Genomic DNA, 6,931 nt, shown 5'->3' with positions numbered 1-6,931 from the left:
AAAAAAATTGCACAAAACAAATTAGGACTCTAAAAGCCTTTATACAACTTACACTTCCAGAATTGGAAATGATGCAAAGATGAAATACATAACATAGAGAATTGTAAAAACTAATGATGACAATTACAAATGGTGAGGAAAAATCCCTAAATAATGAAAAAGAAAACTTGGTGTATGAAGAAAGTTTATTACAAAGCCAGGCATGATGGCATACACCTGTAATCCCAGCTACTAAGGAGGGTAAGGCAGGGAGATTGAAAGTTTGAGGCCAGCCTGGGCAACTTAGACCCTGTCTCAAAATTTTTAAAAAGGGCTGGAGATATAGCTCAGTGGTAGAGCACCCGGGGTTCAATAGGAAGAAAGAGAGGGAAGAAAGGAAGGATGGATTATCCAGAGATAGATGGTGAGGGAGAAAGAAAGGGAGGGAAAAAAGGAAGGGAGGGAGGGAGGGAAGGAGAGGGGAGGGGAGGAATCCAGAGATAGATCATGAGCACTTGCATATAGGTAGGAAGGAAGGATGGATTATTCTAGAGATAGATCATGAGCATTTGCATATAGGTAGGAAGGAAGGATGGATTATTCTACAGATAGATCATGAGCATTTGCATATAGGTAGGAAGGAAGGATGTATTATTCTAGAGATAGATCATGAGCACTTGCATATAGGTATACATAAGAGCTGGCTTACTTCTCATAATCATTGTATTTTGAAGTCTTGCATCACAATGAATAACTACTTTTTTTCTTTCAGGGCATGGCTCTCTAGAGAATACGTTCATGTGCATTTTCTATGTGGCATTGCTTTTCAGAAAGTCTGTAATTTGATATACACCAACATAAACATTCTCTATTAAATTTTCCCACCTTTTGTGTCATGATTCTGGTTGTATGGCTATGTAGAAACCCACTCCACATGCATTCATATAGATGACAAATTTGTCAGGAACAATACTAATGATCCAACCACAATATGTAGTGTGTCTTATTATCCTATTGTGCACAGTCATTTTCCAGATAGGAAATTGGCTGGCTTCTTCCGGCAATTGTGGCTTTAATTTATTAACAGTTCCTGGAATGATTTCTTCTTCTCCTCCTCCTCCTCCCCTTCCTTCTCCTTTCTTCTCCCCTCTTCCACCCCACACCCCACAGTACTGGGGATTGAACCTAGGGACATGTGCCTCTCAGCTACATCCCCTAGCCATTTTTTGTTTGTTTGTTTTGACATAAGATCCCCCTAAATTGCCCAGTCTGGCCTCTAATTTAGGATCCTCCTGCCTCAGCCTGTCTTAGTTGCTGGGATTACAGAGGTGTACCACTGCACCTAGCCAGCTCCTAGAATTTCATAAAAACTGGAAAAAAACATCAGTTCAGACAAATCTCTCTCTCTCTCTCTCTCTCTCTCTCTCTCTCTCTCTCTCTCTCTCTCTCACACACACACACACACACACACTCACACATTTTTGGTACTGGGGATTGAGACCAGGAATACTTTACCACTGGGATAATCCCTAGACCATTTCTTTTCTTTTTTTTTTTTTTAATTTTGAGACAGAGTCTCCCTAAGTTGTTTAGGGCCTCACTAAATTGCTGAGACAGACTTTGAACTTGTGATCCTCCTGCCTTAGCCTCCCAAACTGCTGGGATTATAGCTGTGTGCCAACATGCCTGTCTCAAATGACACATTTAAAAAAATTTTTTTTAGTTGTTGATAGACCTTTATTTATTTATACATGGTGCTGAGAATTGAACCCAGTGCCTCACACATGCCAGGCAAGTGTGCTACTGCTGAGCCACAGTCCCAGCCCCTCAAATGACACATTTTTAAACTAAAGTTTTCATTGTAACTATATTGTGTGGCCAATTCCCTCTTCGGATTTTGGCTTTCAACCCTTCTTTTGTAGTTTTTTCTTTTCTACCATAGGATTTAAGGTTTCTAAGATTTCAGCTTTCATGATCTAAACATTTTAAGATTTTCACCATTTGGGATTTTAGATTTCAGGGATTTTAATGGTTTGGGACTTCAACTGTGGGATTTTGGTGTTTGGGATTGTGTTTTCCAGGATTATGATGGACACCATTGCAATCCATGGACAAACTAAGTATAATTACTACCTGCACATTCAATAAATAATTGTTGAGGTCAGGGGTGGCAACAATTGCTACAGAAAGGAAGGAAGGAGACAAAAACAGTAATAGTTCTTATTTTAAAAGTGAAAAAAACCAGGATATTTAATCTGATAATTAATCAGGGCATGGCTCTCTAGAGAATATGTTCATGTGCAGATATTCCAGCACTGTACATAGACTATTCCCTCTCCTGTTAATAAGTCCATGTCTGGCATGTATGACTACCCATTCCAAGTTTCCTTGCTTGTAGCTAAAATCTCATCTGACTCGGGGCTTTGCCTTATATGGTGATTTACTCAGCTTTTATTTCTATAAGTGATCATCAGCATCAAATGTGTAAAACTGAAGCAGATTGGAGAACATCTGAGTAGAAATGACTGGTAGCCAATGAATATTTATGCAATAAATTATCTCCAGTTTTTAAATGATAAAACTGAAACACAGACTTTAGATAAATTATTAGGTAATAAAGCATGGATTTAAACCCATGTTCTCTGACTCCAGAACGACTCTTCTTTATAGTTCTGTTATGCTACCTCTGCTCTGTTAGAATGGAGATTGAGTGTGGGCACTGGGCTTCCCATCAGGATTAAGTCATGTCTTGACTCTTCAACTTTTACTGGCTTTGGGACCAAGAACAAGTTATTTAATTTTTTTAAAGTTCAGTCTTTTCATGTATAAAATGGACATACCCTTTGCACCCTTTGTATACCCAGAAAAAGAGATTAATAAAAATGATGGTGGCTATTTTTATTAATTCAACAAAAAGTACTGAGCATTTGGTAACAGGACAGTGGACACATTCTTGTGATAGTGGATCTTCCAAGAACAAGAATCTGAATTAAACCATAAAATGAAGTTATCAATGTGTGTGGCTCACACATGTACCTCTCTTGTCTTGGACTATGAATACCAAGAGTAACATGTGGGAACACAGTGGTGATTGTGAACTGAAGAGGACAGACAGATAAGGAAAGGAAAGGGGGAAGAAAAAAAGGTCTGGAACAATCAAAAGGGAGCAAGATAAGGAACAGGAGAGAAATCAGGAATACTCCCAAGAGAAAGAATATCACCTGGTTTTCTTAAACCTAGCTTATAAAGTTTGGGTTTTATAAGTAGAATGAAATAATCAGGAGATTCAGGTTGCAGAACAGGAAGTCAGAGTAGGTGAAATGAGACTGGATCTATGAAAGACCTATGGAGAGGAAAAGGTAGATAGAAATTCTCAATAGACTACAGAAAGCACGATCCTGGGGAAGGAAGGAAGAAACTTTTTTTTTTAATTATCCTCAAATGCTGATTTGGAGGATAGCCATACTTTATAATATGAGCCAAGAGATAAAATTAAAACTGTCTCTTAGGAGGGGAAAATAAGCCTCTTTTCAGGCTGAATTCCCCAGCTACCTGGCTTGTTTTCAGCACTGTAAATGAGCACTGGGAAAAGAACAGGCTTTAGAGAGATTACCCAAGCAATTCACCTGATGTTTTCTTGGTAATCACAGTGCAACTCTTTTTTTCTTTTTAAAATGTTTTTTATACCTTTATTTGTTTACTTTTATGTGGTGCTGAGAATCGAACCCAGTGTCTCACAGGTGCTAGGCAAGCGCTCTGCCACTGAGCCACAACCCCAGCCCACAGCTCATTTTTTTTAGTTAGGCTTACACAAAGGACTTAATTCTGATTTTTTATAGCTAGTGCCATTTTTAACATACCAAATGCACCAAAATATGTCCAAAACTGTGTTATTGGAATGTAGGGGAAGAAGAGTGAGTTACATATATCAATTTTTGTGTTGACCTAATATACAATTCTGCAGATTTACTGCTTGGTTATATAATTTGATCTAAGTCATTTTCATAGTTAAGGCCAACATTTATCACAATAAGATAATAATTAACTTACCAATTATAGTATTTTTCAGGAGTACCTAATGGTAAGTGGCTTAATCATGGCTAAATTATAGGCAAAGTAATTGAGAAAATCATTGTTCCCAAATCCCAGTTTTCAGTGTTCATCATCAAATCTACCACCATCACAAAACCAAAATTAGGATCATTGCTTTGTTTGGAAGAAAGGGACAACTTAAGCATAAAGATAAATCCATTCTTCACACAGCTGTTTCTCTATGTGTTTGCAGCTTCAAATTAAATAGTAACAATCAGCCATGGAGAGGAAGAGGTAGATAGATATTCTCAATAGACTGTGCAGTGGGGAGATAGGAAGATCATGAGTTCAAAGTCAGCTTCAGCAATTTAGCGAGGCACTAAGCAATTCAGTGAAACCCTGTCTCTAAATAAAATATAAAAAGGGGTTGGGGGTATGCCTATGTGGTTAAGTGCCCGGTACCAAAAAAAAAAAAAAGAATAACAATTTCAATTTCTGTGGTATAATTGATTGTTTGAAAAACATGAACCAACACATTTAATTTTTTTATTTTTGTGGTACTGGGGATTGAACCTAGGGGTACACTACCATTGAGCTACTTCTCCAGCACCCCTTCCTCCCACCTCTTAAAAAATATTTTGAGGCAAGTTTCTTGCTAAGTTGCTAAGGCCAACTTCAAGCTTGTTGTCCTCCTTCTTCAGCCTCCCAAGTAACTGGAATTACAGGTCTTTGCCACCATGCCAGCTACATTTAGCTTCAAGATCTACTAAGTGGTCACATGCATATGGTTACCCATGAATATTAAGTGTTGAGCAGTTTAAATTCATAAATAATATTTAGCTTCTGAATAATGATGGCAAATATATACATTTATGCACAAATCACCTATAATTCATTAAGAATATTTTATTGGCTTATCAAGCAAATTACAATCATAATGGTATATGCCATTATACCCCAGTTGTGTAGCTTTAGAAAAGTAATTGAATTAGAATATTTCACAAGTCTACATTAGCAATGACACTGTTATAAAATATAGTATTTCCTCTGCTGGGTAGGTGTGGTGGCACATGCCTGTAATTTCAGCAACTGGGGAGACTGAGGCAGAATGATTGGAAGTTTGAGGTCAATGTGAGCAATTTAACAAGGCCCACAGCAACTTAGTAATAGCCTGTCTCAAAATAAAAAATAAGAAAAAGGGCTGGGATATAACTCAGAGGTAAAGTGCCTCTGGGTTCAATCCCTACTACTACTACTACTACTACTACTACTACCACTACTACTACTACTAATAATAATATTTGCAATATTTTCTGACTTAAGAAACATTCATTCAATATGTTTCTGGCATTTTAACTGTCACTTTTTCACTCTCTAGACAACTATTGATCAAAAACAACTCTAGGCCAGGTGCAGTGGCACATGCCTGTAATCCCAGTGGCTTGGGAGGCTGAGGCAGAAGAATTTCAAGTTCAAAGTCAGGCTCAGCAACTTAGCAAGACCCTGTCTCTAAAAATATACATGTAGAAAAGGGCTGGGGATGTGGCTCAGTGGTTAAGTGCCTCCAGATTCAATTCCTGGTACGAAAAAAACCAAAACAACAAAAAAGAAAACAGCTCTAGAAGAAGTCTCAGACAACCAAAACAGGGGAAATGATTAAATCTACAAAGCATCTTTATATTTTCTCATTGAACTTCAATGGTATTCAAAACCAAGTAGATAGATAACAAAAGTGGCCTTCATAATCAGTGAGGAAAGTATAAATTATGCAACAAATGAAGGGACCATTGGCCAATTATTTTGAGGGGAAAAAAACCCACCATATTCCAAAATAAATTCCTGGTGGATGAAAGTTGTCTTTGTTTGTTTGTTTTTTAGGGTCTTGCCAAATTGCCCAGGTTGGCCTTGAACTAGGGATCCTTCTGCCTCAGTCTCCTGAGTTGCTGGGATTACAGATGTGTATCACCACACTCAATTTAAAGATTTTAGTATAAAAATGAAACCATAGACTTACTGGAAGAAAACACAGAAAAGAAGTATATGATCTTGGGAATTGGAATTATATTACATGAAATATAAAGCAAAAGACTGAGTTTTTAAATACCTAAAAAACTAAAATCTGTGCTTCAGAAATCACCAAAAAAAAAAAAATTCAAAGGGTATAATGCCAAACTGAGAGGAATAAAAAGAGACAAAGAGTAGGTTAAAATCAATAAGGAAAAGAAAAATAGCTGAAAATAGAAATGGGCAAATGGAGGCATATATACACAATGGAATATTACTCAGCAGTAAAAGAATAAAATCATGGCATTTGCAGGTAAATGGATGGTGTTGGAGAAAAATAATGCTAAGTGAAGTTAGCCAATCCCCAAAAAACAGCCAAATAAAAAGTTTTCTCTGATATAAGGTGACTGACTCATAATGGGATAGGGAGGGGGATCATGTGAGGAATAGACAAACTCTAGATAGGGCAGAGGGGTGGGAGGGGAAGGGAGGGGGCATGGGGTTAGCAATTATGGTGGAATGTGATAGACATCATTATCCAAAGTACATTTATGAAGACATGAATTGGTGTGAATATACTTTATATACAAACAGAGATATGAAAAAATGTGCTCTATATGTGTAATAAGAATTGTAATGCATTCCACTCTCCTATATTTAAAAAATAAAATCAATTAAAAAAAAGAAATGGGAAAAAGACTTCTATGAGAAGTCAGAAAAGAAGGAATAAAAATGATTTTTTTTCATTTTTATCAATAATCAAAACCACAAAACATAATTTTTGCCTAATTGGTAAGGACTGTATTAAGAAATATTATCCAGCATTAGAGAAGATACTACATCTGATCTGGAGGACTCTTTAACAAAATGTCTAAAGATTATATACTTTTGTGGGGTGGGGGTACAAGGGATCAAT

Source organism: Urocitellus parryii, chromosome 11, assembly GCF_045843805.1.
Source record: "Urocitellus parryii isolate mUroPar1 chromosome 11, mUroPar1.hap1, whole genome shotgun sequence".
Lineage (NCBI taxonomy): Eukaryota > Metazoa > Chordata > Mammalia > Rodentia > Sciuridae > Urocitellus > Urocitellus parryii.
The sequence above is the reverse complement of the archived record's forward strand: the minus strand, read 5'-3'. Positions refer to the sequence as shown.